Here is a 14,418-nt window from a genome sequence, read left to right as displayed (position 1 = left end):
ACGACGGCCTTCGCCTTGAGCTTGGCCTGCCATGGGGGGGATGGAAGGGGTGTAGCCGGCTCCCAGGCTGCTGGCCTCGGTGGCACCCTCTCGAAGGAACGCCTGGCTTTGGCCCCGGATCCCGCCTCACCCCACCGCCCGAGACTCCGCGATGTAGCGGGCCTGCGCCGGAGGGGCGCCCGTCGAGCCGGCGCGCTCCCAACTCATACTTACCTGGCAGGGGAGATACCATGATCACTAAGGTGGTTCTCCCAGGGTGAGGCTCATCCATTGCACTCCGGGTGTGCTGACCCCTGCGATTTCCCCAAATGCGGGAAACTCGACTGCATAATTTGTGGTAGTGGGGGACTGCGTTCGCGCTTTCCCCTGATTTGCTCTGGTCAAAAATAGACAGATACACGCTGCTGCTTGGGGGGCTCCACGAGCCAACAGGTGTGCGAGTCTCCTTTTGCTGCCTGCTGCGAGGGACTCTCAAGCAAGCACAGCCTGTTGGTGCCCCCTTGTGGCCCCATCTAGAAGCTGCCAAAGGGAAGCCGCTCGCTTTGCTGCTGGCTTTTGGTATCTGGGATTTGTTGTGAGCCTTTTTTAAAAGAGAGGAGGGGAGGGGGGGGTTCCTTCCTTGGTCTTTGTTTTTTCGTTTTCCTCTCTCCGTTTAAACCCTTAACTCTTGATTTGGCGTCCTGATATCTTTGCTTGGCTGCTTTGGACACACCGGCCGAGTTCCCCCTGGGCCCACTGGCTGTGGATTCCTCCGCTGGTGTAGTGACAGGAATTGGCCTTTGGTTCAGCCGGGAGGGGAGCTTTGTAGCGAGCGGCAGCGGGCACGCTCCAAAGATGGCACTTGCGGCTGCAGCAGCAGGAAGTGCACGGCCGGGCCCTTTTTTGCGGCCGCCTGGTGGGGCTGCCGACGTTGAGCCTCCGACGCCGGGCCTCTTCCTGCCGCCCTGAGCGAGCAGCCGGAGCTGCAGCCTTCTGCCTGTTTACAGGCGTCGAACGCACGTTGGGCTCCGAAGCCGCCGCCCCGCTATGCAAATGACTCTGGCTTGCTGTGCATCTTGGACGACGGCCTTCGCCTTGAGCTTGGCCTGCCATGGGGGGGATGGAAGGGGTGTAGCCGGCTCCCAGGCTGCTGGCCTCGGTGGCACCCTCTCGAAGGAACGCCTGGCTTTGGCCCCGGATCCCGCCTCACCCCACCGCCCGAGACTCCGCGATGTAGCGGGCCTGCGCCGGAGGGGCGCCCGTCGAGCCGGCGCGCTCCCAACTCATACTTACCTGGCAGGGGAGATACCATGATCACTAAGGTGGTTCTCCCAGGGTGAGGCTCATCCATTGCACGCCGGGTGTGCTGACCCCTGCGATTTCCCCATATGCGGGAAACTCGACTGCATAATTTGTGGTAGTGGGGGACTGCGTTCGCGCTTTCCCCTGATTTGCTCTGGTCAAAGATAGACAGATACACGCTGCTGCTTGGGGGGCTCCACGAGCCAACAGGTGTGCGAGTCTCCTTTTGCTGCCTGCTGCGAGGGACTCTCAAGCAAGCACAGCCTGTTGGTGCCCCCTTGTGGCCCCATCTAGAAGCTGCCAAAGGGAAGCCGCTCGCTTTGCTGCTGGCTTTTGGTATCTGGGATTTGTTGTGAGCCTTTTTTAAAAGAGAGGAGGGGAGGGGAGGGGAGGGGGGGGTTCCTTCCTTGGTCTTTGTTTTTTCGTTTTCCTCTCTCCGTTTAAACCCTTAACTCTTGATTTGGCGTCCTGATATCTTTGCTTGGCTGCTTTGGACACACCGGCCGAGTTCCCCCTGGGCCCGCTGGCTGTGGATTCCTCCGCTGGTGTAGTGACAGGAATTGGCCTTTGGTTCAGCCGGGAGGGGAGCTTTGTAGCGAGCGGCAGCGGGCACGCTCCAAAGATGGCACTTGCGGCTGCAGCAGCAGGAAGTGCACGGCCGGGCCCTTTTTTGCGGCCGCCTGGTGGGGCTGCCGACGTTGAGCCTCCGACGCCGGGCCTCTTCCTGCCGCCCTGAGCGAGCAGCCGGAGCTGCAGCCTTCTGCCTGTTTACAGGCGTCGAACGCACGTTGGGCTCCGAAGCCGCCGCCCCGCTATGCAAATGACTCTGGCTTGCTGTGCATCTTGGACGACGGCCTTCGCCTTGAGCTTGGCCTGCCATGGGGGGGATGGAAGGGGTGTAGCCGGCTCCCAGGCTGCTGGCCTCGGTGGCACCCTCTCGAAGGAACGCCTGGCTTTGGCCCCGGATCCCGCCTCACCCCACCGCCCGAGACTCCGCGATGTAGCGGGCCTGCGCCGGAGGGGCGCCCGTCGAGCCGGCGCGCTCCCAACTCATACTTACCTGGCAGGGGAGATACCATGATCACTAAGGTGGTTCTCCCAGGGTGAGGCTCATCCATTGCACTCCGGGTGTGCTGACCCCTGCGATTTCCCCAAATGCGGGAAACTCGACTGCATAATTTGTGGTAGTGGGGGACTGCGTTCGCGCTTTCCCCTGATTTGCTCTGGTCAAAAATAGACAGATACACGCTGCTGCTTGGGGGGCTCCACGAGCCAACAGGTGTGCGAGTCTCCTTTTGCTGCCTGCTGCGAGGGACTCTCAAGCAAGCACAGCCTGTTGGTGCCCCCTTGTGGCCCCATCTAGAAGCTGCCAAAGGGAAGCCGCTCGCTTTGCTGCTGGCTTTTGGTATCTGGGATTTGTTGTGAGCCTTTTTTAAAAGAGAGGAGGGGAGGGGGGGGTTCCTTCCTTGGTCTTTGTTTTTTCGTTTTCCTCTCTCCGTTTAAACCCTTAACTCTTGATTTGGCGTCCTGATATCTTTGCTTGGCTGCTTTGGACACACCGGCCGAGTTCCCCCTGGGCCCGCTGGCTGTGGATTCCTCCGCTGGTGTAGTGACAGGAATTGGCCTTTGGTTCAGCCGGGAGGGGAGCTTTGTAGCGAGCGGCAGCGGGCACGCTCCAAAGATGGCACTTGCGGCTGCAGCAGCAGGAAGTGCACGGCCGGGCCCTTTTTTGCGGCCGCCTGGTGGGGCTGCCGACGTTGAGCCTCCGACGCCGGGCCTCTTCCTGCCGCCCTGAGCGAGCAGCCGGAGCTGCAGCCTTCTGCCTGTTTACAGGCGTCGAACGCACGTTGGGCTCCGAAGCCGCCGCCCCGCTATGCAAATGACTCTGGCTTGCTGTGCATCTTGGACGACGGCCTTCGCCTTGAGCTTGGCCTGCCATGGGGGGGATGGAAGGGGTGTAGCCGGCTCCCAGGCTGCTGGCCTCGGTGGCACCCTCTCGAAGGAACGCCTGGCTTTGGCCCCGGATCCCGCCTCACCCCACCGCCCGAGACTCCGCGATGTAGCGGGCCTGCGCCGGAGGGGCGCCCGTCGAGCCGGCGCGCTCCCAACTCATACTTACCTGGCAGGGGAGATACCATGATCACTAAGGTGGTTCTCCCAGGGTGAGGCTCATCCATTGCACGCCGGGTGTGCTGACCCCTGCGATTTCCCCAAATGCGGGAAACTCGACTGCATAATTTGTGGTAGTGGGGGACTGCGTTCGCGCTTTCCCCTGATTTGCTCTGGTCAAAGATAGACAGATACACGCTGCTGCTTGGGGGGCTCCACGAGCCAACAGGTGTGCGAGTCTCCTTTTGCTGCCTGCTGCGAGGGACTCTCAAGCAAGCACAGCCTGTTGGTGCCCCCTTGTGGCCCCATCTAGAAGCTGCCAAAGGGAAGCCGCTCGCTTTGCTGCTGGCTTTTGGTATCTGGGATTTGTTGTGAGCCTTTTTTAAAAGAGAGGAGGGGAGGGGAGGGGAGGGGGGGGTTCCTTCCTTGGTCTTTGTTTTTTCGTTTTCCTCTCTCCGTTTAAACCCTTAACTCTTGATTTGGCGTCCTGATATCTTTGCTTGGCTGCTTTGGACACACCGGCCGAGTTCCCCCTGGGCCCGCTGGCTGTGGATTCCTCCGCTGGTGTAGTGACAGGAATTGGCCTTTGGTTCAGCCGGGAGGGGAGCTTTGTAGCGAGCGGCAGCGGGCACGCTCCAAAGATGGCACTTGCGGCTGCAGCAGCAGGAAGTGCACGGCCGGGCCCTTTTTTGCGGCCGCCTGGTGGGGCTGCCGACGTTGAGCCTCCGACGCCGGGCCTCTTCCTGCCGCCCTGAGCGAGCAGCCGGAGCTGCAGCCTTCTGCCTGTTTACAGGCGTCGAACGCACGTTGGGCTCCGAAGCCGCCGCCCCGCTATGCAAATGACTCTGGCTTGCTGTGCATCTTGGACGACGGCCTTCGCCTTGAGCTTGGCCTGCCATGGGGGGGATGGAAGGGGTGTAGCCGGCTCCCAGGCTGCTGGCCTCGGTGGCACCCTCTCGAAGGAACGCCTGGCTTTGGCCCCGGATCCCGCCTCACCCCACCGCCCGAGACTCCGCGATGTAGCGGGCCTGCGCCGGAGGGGCGCCCGTCGAGCCGGCGCGCTCCCAACTCATACTTACCTGGCAGGGGAGATACCATGATCACTAAGGTGGTTCTCCCAGGGTGAGGCTCATCCATTGCACGCCGGGTGTGCTGACCCCTGCGATTTCCCCAAATGCGGGAAACTCGACTGCATAATTTGTGGTAGTGGGGGACTGCGTTCGCGCTTTCCCCTGATTTGCTCTGGTCAAAGATAGACAGATACACGCTGCTGCTTGGGGGGCTCCACGAGCCAACAGGTGTGCGAGTCTCCTTTTGCTGCCTGCTGCGAGGGACTCTCAAGCAAGCACAGCCTGTTGGTGCCCCCTTGTGGCCCCATCTAGAAGCTGCCAAAGGGAAGCCGCTCGCTTTGCTGCTGGCTTTTGGTATCTGGGATTTGTTGTGAGCCTTTTTTAAAAGAGAGGAGGGGAGGGGAGGGGAGGGGGGGGTTCCTTCCTTGGTCTTTGTTTTTTCGTTTTCCTCTCTCCGTTTAAACCCTTAACTCTTGATTTGGCGTCCTGATATCTTTGCTTGGCTGCTTTGGACACACCGGCCGAGTTCCCCCTGGGCCCGCTGGCTGTGGATTCCTCCGCTGGTGTAGTGACAGGAATTGGCCTTTGGTTCAGCCGGGAGGGGAGCTTTGTAGCGAGCGGCAGCGGGCACGCTCCAAAGATGGCACTTGCGGCTGCAGCAGCAGGAAGTGCACGGCCGGGCCCTTTTTTGCGGCCGCCTGGTGGGGCTGCCGACGTTGAGCCTCCGACGCCGGGCCTCTTCCTGCCGCCCTGAGCGAGCAGCCGGAGCTGCAGCCTTCTGCCTGTTTACAGGCGTCGAACGCACGTTGGGCTCCGAAGCCGCCGCCCCGCTATGCAAATGACTCTGGCTTGCTGTGCATCTTGGACGACGGCCTTCGCCTTGAGCTTGGCCTGCCATGGGGGGGATGGAAGGGGTGTAGCCGGCTCCCAGGCTGCTGGCCTCGGTGGCACCCTCTCGAAGGAACGCCTGGCTTTGGCCCCGGATCCCGCCTCACCCCACCGCCCGAGACTCCGCGATGTAGCGGGCCTGCGCCGGAGGGGCGCCCGTCGAGCCGGCGCGCTCCCAACTCATACTTACCTGGCAGGGGAGATACCATGATCACTAAGGTGGTTCTCCCAGGGTGAGGCTCATCCATTGCACTCCGGGTGTGCTGACCCCTGCGATTTCCCCAAATGCGGGAAACTCGACTGCATAATTTGTGGTAGTGGGGGACTGCGTTCGCGCTTTCCCCTGATTTGCTCTGGTCAAAGATAGACAGATACACGCTGCTGCTTGGGGGGCTCCACGAGCCAACAGGTGTGCGAGTCTCCTTTTGCTGCCTGCTGCGAGGGACTCTCAAGCAAGCACAGCCTGTTGGTGCCCCCTTGTGGCCCCATCTAGAAGCTGCCAAAGGGAAGCCGCTCGCTTTGCTGCTGGCTTTTGGTATCTGGGATTTGTTGTGAGCCTTTTTTAAAAGAGAGGAGGGGAGGGGGGGGTTCCTTCCTTGGTCTTTGTTTTTTCGTTTTCCTCTCTCCGTTTAAACCCTTAACTCTTGATTTGGCGTCCTGATATCTTTGCTTGGCTGCTTTGGACACACCGGCCGAGTTCCCCCTGGGCCCGCTGGCTGTGGATTCCTCCGCTGGTGTAGTGACAGGAATTGGCCTTTGGTTCAGCCGGGAGGGGAGCTTTGTAGCGAGCGGCAGCGGGCACGCTCCAAAGATGGCACTTGCGGCTGCAGCAGCAGGAAGTGCACGGCCGGGCCCTTTTTTGCGGCCGCCTGGTGGGGCTGCCGACGTTGAGCCTCCGACGCCGGGCCTCTTCCTGCCGCCCTGAGCGAGCAGCCGGAGCTGCAGCCTTCTGCCTGTTTACAGGCGTCGAACGCACGTTGGGCTCCGAAGCCGCCGCCCCGCTATGCAAATGACTCTGGCTTGCTGTGCATCTTGGACGACGGCCTTCGCCTTGAGCTTGGCCTGCCATGGGGGGGATGGAAGGGGTGTAGCCGGCTCCCAGGCTGCTGGCCTCGGTGGCACCCTCTCGAAGGAACGCCTGGCTTTGGCCCCGGATCCCGCCTCACCCCACCGCCCGAGACTCCGCGATGTAGCGGGCCTGCGCCGGAGGGGCGCCCGTCGAGCCGGCGCGCTCCCAACTCATACTTACCTGGCAGGGGAGATACCATGATCACTAAGGTGGTTCTCCCAGGGTGAGGCTCATCCATTGCACGCCGGGTGTGCTGACCCCTGCGATTTCCCCAAATGCGGGAAACTCGACTGCATAATTTGTGGTAGTGGGGGACTGCGTTCGCGCTTTCCCCTGATTTGCTCTGGTCAAAGATAGACAGATACACGCTGCTGCTTGGGGGGCTCCACGAGCCAACAGGTGTGCGAGTCTCCTTTTGCTGCCTGCTGCGAGGGACTCTCAAGCAAGCACAGCCTGTTGGTGCCCCCTTGTGGCCCCATCTAGAAGCTGCCAAAGGGAAGCCGCTCGCTTTGCTGCTGGCTTTTGGTATCTGGGATTTGTTGTGAGCCTTTTTTAAAAGAGAGGAGGGGAGGGGAGGGGGGGGTTCCTTCCTTGGTCTTTGTTTTTTCGTTTTCCTCTCTCCGTTTAAACCCTTAACTCTTGATTTGGCGTCCTGATATCTTTGCTTGGCTGCTTTGGACACACCGGCCGAGTTCCCCCTGGGCCCGCTGGCTGTGGATTCCTCCGCTGGTGTAGTGACAGGAATTGGCCTTTGGTTCAGCCGGGAGGGGAGCTTTGTAGCGAGCGGCAGCGGGCACGCTCCAAAGATGGCACTTGCGGCTGCAGCAGCAGGAAGTGCACGGCCGGGCCCTTTTTTGCGGCCGCCTGGTGGGGCTGCCGACGTTGAGCCTCCGACGCCGGGCCTCTTCCTGCCGCCCTGAGCGAGCAGCCGGAGCTGCAGCCTTCTGCCTGTTTACAGGCGTCGAACGCACGTTGGGCTCCGAAGCCGCCGCCCCGCTATGCAAATGACTCTGGCTTGCTGTGCATCTTGGACGACGGCCTTCGCCTTGAGCTTGGCCTGCCATGGGGGGGATGGAAGGGGTGTAGCCGGCTCCCAGGCTGCTGGCCTCGGTGGCACCCTCTCGAAGGAACGCCTGGCTTTGGCCCCGGATCCCGCCTCACCCCACCGCCCGAGACTCCGCGATGTAGCGGGCCTGCGCCGGAGGGGCGCCCGTCGAGCCGGCGCGCTCCCAACTCATACTTACCTGGCAGGGGAGATACCATGATCACTAAGGTGGTTCTCCCAGGGTGAGGCTCATCCATTGCACTCCGGGTGTGCTGACCCCTGCGATTTCCCCAAATGCGGGAAACTCGACTGCATAATTTGTGGTAGTGGGGGACTGCGTTCGCGCTTTCCCCTGATTTGCTCTGGTCAAAAATAGACAGATACACGCTGCTGCTTGGGGGGCTCCACGAGCCAACAGGTGTGCGAGTCTCCTTTTGCTGCCTGCTGCGAGGGACTCTCAAGCAAGCACAGCCTGTTGGTGCCCCCTTGTGGCCCCATCTAGAAGCTGCCAAAGGGAAGCCGCTCGCTTTGCTGCTGGCTTTTGGTATCTGGGATTTGTTGTGAGCCTTTTTTAAAAGAGAGGAGGGGAGGGGGGGGTTCCTTCCTTGGTCTTTGTTTTTTCGTTTTCCTCTCTCCGTTTAAACCCTTAACTCTTGATTTGGCGTCCTGATATCTTTGCTTGGCTGCTTTGGACACACCGGCCGAGTTCCCCCTGGGCCCGCTGGCTGTGGATTCCTCCGCTGGTGTAGTGACAGGAATTGGCCTTTGGTTCAGCCGGGAGGGGAGCTTTGTAGCGAGCGGCAGCGGGCACGCTCCAAAGATGGCACTTGCGGCTGCAGCAGCAGGAAGTGCACGGCCGGGCCCTTTTTTGCGGCCGCCTGGTGGGGCTGCCGACGTTGAGCCTCCGACGCCGGGCCTCTTCCTGCCGCCCTGAGCGAGCAGCCGGAGCTGCAGCCTTCTGCCTGTTTACAGGCGTCGAACGCACGTTGGGCTCCGAAGCCGCCGCCCCGCTATGCAAATGACTCTGGCTTGCTGTGCATCTTGGACGACGGCCTTCGCCTTGAGCTTGGCCTGCCATGGGGGGGATGGAAGGGGTGTAGCCGGCTCCCAGGCTGCTGGCCTCGGTGGCACCCTCTCGAAGGAACGCCTGGCTTTGGCCCCGGATCCCGCCTCACCCCACCGCCCGAGACTCCGCGATGTAGCGGGCCTGCGCCGGAGGGGCGCCCGTCGAGCCGGCGCGCTCCCAACTCATACTTACCTGGCAGGGGAGATACCATGATCACTAAGGTGGTTCTCCCAGGGTGAGGCTCATCCATTGCACGCCGGGTGTGCTGACCCCTGCGATTTCCCCAAATGCGGGAAACTCGACTGCATAATTTGTGGTAGTGGGGGACTGCGTTCGCGCTTTCCCCTGATTTGCTCTGGTCAAAGATAGACAGATACACGCTGCTGCTTGGGGGGCTCCACGAGCCAACAGGTGTGCGAGTCTCCTTTTGCTGCCTGCTGCGAGGGACTCTCAAGCAAGCACAGCCTGTTGGTGCCCCCTTGTGGCCCCATCTAGAAGCTGCCAAAGGGAAGCCGCTCGCTTTGCTGCTGGCTTTTGGTATCTGGGATTTGTTGTGAGCCTTTTTTAAAAGAGAGGAGGGGAGGGGAGGGGAGGGGGGGGTTCCTTCCTTGGTCTTTGTTTTTTCGTTTTCCTCTCTCCGTTTAAACCCTTAACTCTTGATTTGGCGTCCTGATATCTTTGCTTGGCTGCTTTGGACACACCGGCCGAGTTCCCCCTGGGCCCGCTGGCTGTGGATTCCTCCGCTGGTGTAGTGACAGGAATTGGCCTTTGGTTCAGCCGGGAGGGGAGCTTTGTAGCGAGCGGCAGCGGGCACGCTCCAAAGATGGCACTTGCGGCTGCAGCAGCAGGAAGTGCACGGCCGGGCCCTTTTTTGCGGCCGCCTGGTGGGGCTGCCGACGTTGAGCCTCCGACGCCGGGCCTCTTCCTGCCGCCCTGAGCGAGCAGCCGGAGCTGCAGCCTTCTGCCTGTTTACAGGCGTCGAACGCACGTTGGGCTCCGAAGCCGCCGCCCCGCTATGCAAATGACTCTGGCTTGCTGTGCATCTTGGACGACGGCCTTCGCCTTGAGCTTGGCCTGCCATGGGGGGGATGGAAGGGGTGTAGCCGGCTCCCAGGCTGCTGGCCTCGGTGGCACCCTCTCGAAGGAACGCCTGGCTTTGGCCCCGGATCCCGCCTCACCCCACCGCCCGAGACTCCGCGATGTAGCGGGCCTGCGCCGGAGGGGCGCCCGTCGAGCCGGCGCGCTCCCAACTCATACTTACCTGGCAGGGGAGATACCATGATCACTAAGGTGGTTCTCCCAGGGTGAGGCTCATCCATTGCACTCCGGGTGTGCTGACCCCTGCGATTTCCCCAAATGCGGGAAACTCGACTGCATAATTTGTGGTAGTGGGGGACTGCGTTCGCGCTTTCCCCTGATTTGCTCTGGTCAAAGATAGACAGATACACGCTGCTGCTTGGGGGGCTCCACGAGCCAACAGGTGTGCGAGTCTCCTTTTGCTGCCTGCTGCGAGGGACTCTCAAGCAAGCACAGCCTGTTGGTGCCCCCTTGTGGCCCCATCTAGAAGCTGCCAAAGGGAAGCCGCTCGCTTTGCTGCTGGCTTTTGGTATCTGGGATTTGTTGTGAGCCTTTTTTAAAAGAGAGGAGGGGAGGGGAGGGGAGGGGGGGGTTCCTTCCTTGGTCTTTGTTTTTTCGTTTTCCTCTCTCCGTTTAAACCCTTAACTCTTGATTTGGCGTCCTGATATCTTTGCTTGGCTGCTTTGGACACACCGGCCGAGTTCCCCCTGGGCCCGCTGGCTGTGGATTCCTCCGCTGGTGTAGTGACAGGAATTGGCCTTTGGTTCAGCCGGGAGGGGAGCTTTGTAGCGAGCGGCAGCGGGCACGCTCCAAAGATGGCACTTGCGGCTGCAGCAGCAGGAAGTGCACGGCCGGGCCCTTTTTTGCGGCCGCCTGGTGGGGCTGCCGACGTTGAGCCTCCGACGCCGGGCCTCTTCCTGCCGCCCTGAGCGAGCAGCCGGAGCTGCAGCCTTCTGCCTGTTTACAGGCGTCGAACGCACGTTGGGCTCCGAAGCCGCCGCCCCGCTATGCAAATGACTCTGGCTTGCTGTGCATCTTGGACGACGGCCTTCGCCTTGAGCTTGGCCTGCCATGGGGGGGATGGAAGGGGTGTAGCCGGCTCCCAGGCTGCTGGCCTCGGTGGCACCCTCTCGAAGGAACGCCTGGCTTTGGCCCCGGATCCCGCCTCACCCCACCGCCCGAGACTCCGCGATGTAGCGGGCCTGCGCCGGAGGGGCGCCCGTCGAGCCGGCGCGCTCCCAACTCATACTTACCTGGCAGGGGAGATACCATGATCACTAAGGTGGTTCTCCCAGGGTGAGGCTCATCCATTGCACGCCGGGTGTGCTGACCCCTGCGATTTCCCCAAATGCGGGAAACTCGACTGCATAATTTGTGGTAGTGGGGGACTGCGTTCGCGCTTTCCCCTGATTTGCTCTGGTCAAAGATAGACAGATACACGCTGCTGCTTGGGGGGCTCCACGAGCCAACAGGTGTGCGAGTCTCCTTTTGCTGCCTGCTGCGAGGGACTCTCAAGCAAGCACAGCCTGTTGGTGCCCCCTTGTGGCCCCATCTAGAAGCTGCCAAAGGGAAGCCGCTCGCTTTGCTGCTGGCTTTTGGTATCTGGGATTTGTTGTGAGCCTTTTTTAAAAGAGAGGAGGGGAGGGGAGGGGAGGGGAGGGGAGGGGAGGGGAGGGGAGGGGAGGGGGGGGTTCCTTCCTTGGTCTTTGTTTTTTCGTTTTCCTCTCTCCGTTTAAACCCTTAACTCTTGATTTGGCGTCCTGATATCTTTGCTTGGCTGCTTTGGACACACCGGCCGAGTTCCCCCTGGGCCCGCTGGCTGTGGATTCCTCCGCTGGTGTAGTGACAGGAATTGGCCTTTGGTTCAGCCGGGAGGGGAGCTTTGTAGCGAGCGGCAGCGGGCACGCTCCAAAGATGGCACTTGCGGCTGCAGCAGCAGGAAGTGCACGGCCGGGCCCTTTTTTGCGGCCGCCTGGTGGGGCTGCCGACGTTGAGCCTCCGACGCCGGGCCTCTTCCTGCCGCCCTGAGCGAGCAGCCGGAGCTGCAGCCTTCTGCCTGTTTACAGGCGTCGAACGCACGTTGGGCTCCGAAGCCGCCGCCCCGCTATGCAAATGACTCTGGCTTGCTGTGCATCTTGGACGACGGCCTTCGCCTTGAGCTTGGCCTGCCATGGGGGGGATGGAAGGGGTGTAGCCGGCTCCCAGGCTGCTGGCCTCGGTGGCACCCTCTCGAAGGAACGCCTGGCTTTGGCCCCGGATCCCGCCTCACCCCACCGCCCGAGACTCCGCGATGTAGCGGGCCTGCGCCGGAGGGGCGCCCGTCGAGCCGGCGCGCTCCCAACTCATACTTACCTGGCAGGGGAGATACCATGATCACTAAGGTGGTTCTCCCAGGGTGAGGCTCATCCATTGCACTCCGGGTGTGCTGACCCCTGCGATTTCCCCAAATGCGGGAAACTCGACTGCATAATTTGTGGTAGTGGGGGACTGCGTTCGCGCTTTCCCCTGATTTGCTCTGGTCAAAAATAGACAGATACACGCTGCTGCTTGGGGGGCTCCACGAGCCAACAGGTGTGCGAGTCTCCTTTTGCTGCCTGCTGCGAGGGACTCTCAAGCAAGCACAGCCTGTTGGTGCCCCCTTGTGGCCCCATCTAGAAGCTGCCAAAGGGAAGCCGCTCGCTTTGCTGCTGGCTTTTGGTATCTGGGATTTGTTGTGAGCCTTTTTAAAAGAGAGGAGGGGAGGGGGGGGTTCCTTCCTTGGTCTTTGTTTTTTCGTTTTCCTCTCTCCGTTTAAACCCTTAACTCTTGATTTGGCGTCCTGATATCTTTGCTTGGCTGCTTTGGACACACCGGCCGAGTTCCCCCTGGGCCCGCTGGCTGTGGATTCCTCCGCTGGTGTAGTGACAGGAATTGGCCTTTGGTTCAGCCGGGAGGGGAGCTTTGTAGCGAGCGGCAGCGGGCACGCTCCAAAGATGGCACTTGCGGCTGCAGCAGCAGGAAGTGCACGGCCGGGCCCTTTTTTGCGGCCGCCTGGTGGGGCTGCCGACGTTGAGCCTCCGACGCCGGGCCTCTTCCTGCCGCCCTGAGCGAGCAGCCGGAGCTGCAGCCTTCTGCCTGTTTACAGGCGTCGAACGCACGTTGGGCTCCGAAGCCGCCGCCCCGCTATGCAAATGACTCTGGCTTGCTGTGCATCTTGGACGACGGCCTTCGCCTTGAGCTTGGCCTGCCATGGGGGGGATGGAAGGGGTGTAGCCGGCTCCCAGGCTGCTGGCCTCGGTGGCACCCTCTCGAAGGAACGCCTGGCTTTGGCCCCGGATCCCGCCTCACCCCACCGCCCGAGACTCCGCGATGTAGCGGGCCTGCGCCGGAGGGGCGCCCGTCGAGCCGGCGCGCTCCCAACTCATACTTACCTGGCAGGGGAGATACCATGATCACTAAGGTGGTTCTCCCAGGGTGAGGCTCATCCATTGCACGCCGGGTGTGCTGACCCCTGCGATTTCCCCAAATGCGGGAAACTCGACTGCATAATTTGTGGTAGTGGGGGACTGCGTTCGCGCTTTCCCCTGATTTGCTCTGGTCAAAGATAGACAGATACACGCTGCTGCTTGGGGGGCTCCACGAGCCAACAGGTGTGCGAGTCTCCTTTTGCTGCCTGCTGCGAGGGACTCTCAAGCAAGCACAGCCTGTTGGTGCCCCCTTGTGGCCCCATCTAGAAGCTGCCAAAGGGAAGCCGCTCGCTTTGCTGCTGGCTTTTGGTATCTGGGATTTGTTGTGAGCCTTTTTTAAAAGAGAGGAGGGGAGGGGAGGGGAGGGGGGGGTTCCTTCCTTGGTCTTTGTTTTTTCGTTTTCCTCTCTCCGTTTAAACCCTTAACTCTTGATTTGGCGTCCTGATATCTTTGCTTGGCTGCTTTGGACACACCGGCCGAGTTCCCCCTGGGCCCGCTGGCTGTGGATTCCTCCGCTGGTGTAGTGACAGGAATTGGCCTTTGGTTCAGCCGGGAGGGGAGCTTTGTAGCGAGCGGCAGCGGGCACGCTCCAAAGATGGCACTTGCGGCTGCAGCAGCAGGAAGTGCACGGCCGGGCCCTTTTTTGCGGCCGCCTGGTGGGGCTGCCGACGTTGAGCCTCCGACGCCGGGCCTCTTCCTGCCGCCCTGAGCGAGCAGCCGGAGCTGCAGCCTTCTGCCTGTTTACAGGCGTCGAACGCACGTTGGGCTCCGAAGCCGCCGCCCCGCTATGCAAATGACTCTGGCTTGCTGTGCATCTTGGATGACGGCCTTCGCCTTGAGCTTGGCCTGCCATGGGGGGGATGGAAGGGGTGTAGCCGGCTCCCAGGCTGCTGGCCTCGGTGGCACCCTCTCGAAGGAACGCCTGGCTTTGGCCCCGGATCCCGCCTCACCCCACCGCCCGAGACTCCGCGATGTAGCGGGCCTGCGCCGGAGGGGCGCCCGTCGAGCCGGCGCGCTCCCAACTCATACTTACCTGGCAGGGGAGATACCATGATCACTAAGGTGGTTCTCCCAGGGTGAGGCTCATCCATTGCACTCCGGGTGTGCTGACCCCTGCGATTTCCCCAAATGCGGGAAACTCGACTGCATAATTTGTGGTAGTGGGGGACTGCGTTCGCGCTTTCCCCTGATTTGCTCTGGTCAAAGATAGACAGATACACGCTGCTGCTTGGGGGGCTCCACGAGCCAACAGGTGTGCGAGTCTCCTTTTGCTGCCTGCTGCGAGGGACTCTCAAGCAAGCACAGCCTGTTGGTGCCCCCTTGTGGCCCCATCTAGAAGCTGCCAAAGGGAAGCCGCTCGCTTTGCT

The 14,418-nt window shown here is 61.5% G+C and overlaps 14 non-coding genes across 14 annotated transcripts; all 14 read left to right on the top strand.

Annotated features, from left to right (window-relative positions):
* The first annotated feature begins 205 nt into the window (after positions 1-205).
* On the top strand, positions 206-369 carry LOC142286764 (U1 spliceosomal RNA). Its single transcript, XR_012747837.1, has one exon. It is a non-coding gene; the product is annotated as a U1 spliceosomal RNA (small nuclear RNA).
* Positions 370-1,264: 895 nt separating this feature from the next.
* On the top strand, positions 1,265-1,428 carry LOC142286823 (U1 spliceosomal RNA). The gene has a single exon (XR_012747895.1). It is a non-coding gene; the product is annotated as a U1 spliceosomal RNA (small nuclear RNA).
* A 905-nt stretch (positions 1,429-2,333) lies between these two features.
* On the top strand, positions 2,334-2,497 carry LOC142286753 (U1 spliceosomal RNA). Its single transcript, XR_012747826.1, has one exon. It is a non-coding gene; the product is annotated as a U1 spliceosomal RNA (small nuclear RNA).
* An 895-nt stretch (positions 2,498-3,392) lies between these two features.
* LOC142286757 (U1 spliceosomal RNA) lies at positions 3,393-3,556 on the top strand. Its single transcript, XR_012747830.1, has one exon. It is a non-coding gene; the product is annotated as a U1 spliceosomal RNA (small nuclear RNA).
* A 905-nt stretch (positions 3,557-4,461) lies between these two features.
* On the top strand, positions 4,462-4,625 carry LOC142286756 (U1 spliceosomal RNA). Its single transcript, XR_012747829.1, has one exon. It is a non-coding gene; the product is annotated as a U1 spliceosomal RNA (small nuclear RNA).
* Positions 4,626-5,530: 905 nt separating this feature from the next.
* On the top strand, positions 5,531-5,694 carry LOC142286866 (U1 spliceosomal RNA). The gene has a single exon (XR_012747935.1). It is a non-coding gene; the product is annotated as a U1 spliceosomal RNA (small nuclear RNA).
* An 895-nt stretch (positions 5,695-6,589) lies between these two features.
* On the top strand, positions 6,590-6,753 carry LOC142286755 (U1 spliceosomal RNA). The gene has a single exon (XR_012747828.1). It is a non-coding gene; the product is annotated as a U1 spliceosomal RNA (small nuclear RNA).
* Positions 6,754-7,653: 900 nt separating this feature from the next.
* On the top strand, positions 7,654-7,817 carry LOC142286855 (U1 spliceosomal RNA). Its single transcript, XR_012747924.1, has one exon. It is a non-coding gene; the product is annotated as a U1 spliceosomal RNA (small nuclear RNA).
* Positions 7,818-8,712: 895 nt separating this feature from the next.
* On the top strand, positions 8,713-8,876 carry LOC142286754 (U1 spliceosomal RNA). Its single transcript, XR_012747827.1, has one exon. It is a non-coding gene; the product is annotated as a U1 spliceosomal RNA (small nuclear RNA).
* A 905-nt stretch (positions 8,877-9,781) lies between these two features.
* On the top strand, positions 9,782-9,945 carry LOC142286842 (U1 spliceosomal RNA). Its single transcript, XR_012747912.1, has one exon. It is a non-coding gene; the product is annotated as a U1 spliceosomal RNA (small nuclear RNA).
* A 905-nt stretch (positions 9,946-10,850) lies between these two features.
* On the top strand, positions 10,851-11,014 carry LOC142286752 (U1 spliceosomal RNA). Its single transcript, XR_012747825.1, has one exon. It is a non-coding gene; the product is annotated as a U1 spliceosomal RNA (small nuclear RNA).
* A 935-nt stretch (positions 11,015-11,949) lies between these two features.
* On the top strand, positions 11,950-12,113 carry LOC142286830 (U1 spliceosomal RNA). Its single transcript, XR_012747901.1, has one exon. It is a non-coding gene; the product is annotated as a U1 spliceosomal RNA (small nuclear RNA).
* Positions 12,114-13,007: 894 nt separating this feature from the next.
* Positions 13,008-13,171, top strand: LOC142286751 (U1 spliceosomal RNA). Its single transcript, XR_012747824.1, has one exon. It is a non-coding gene; the product is annotated as a U1 spliceosomal RNA (small nuclear RNA).
* Positions 13,172-14,076: 905 nt separating this feature from the next.
* On the top strand, positions 14,077-14,240 carry LOC142286746 (U1 spliceosomal RNA). Its single transcript, XR_012747820.1, has one exon. It is a non-coding gene; the product is annotated as a U1 spliceosomal RNA (small nuclear RNA).
* The last annotated feature ends 178 nt before the right edge of the window (positions 14,241-14,418 follow it).

The sequence above is a fragment of the Anomaloglossus baeobatrachus genome, unplaced genomic scaffold, assembly GCF_048569485.1.
Source record: "Anomaloglossus baeobatrachus isolate aAnoBae1 unplaced genomic scaffold, aAnoBae1.hap1 Scaffold_695, whole genome shotgun sequence".
Taxonomy (NCBI): Eukaryota; Metazoa; Chordata; class Amphibia; order Anura; family Aromobatidae; genus Anomaloglossus; species Anomaloglossus baeobatrachus.
The sequence above is the reverse complement of the archived record's forward strand: the minus strand, read 5'-3'. Positions and strand labels throughout refer to the sequence as shown.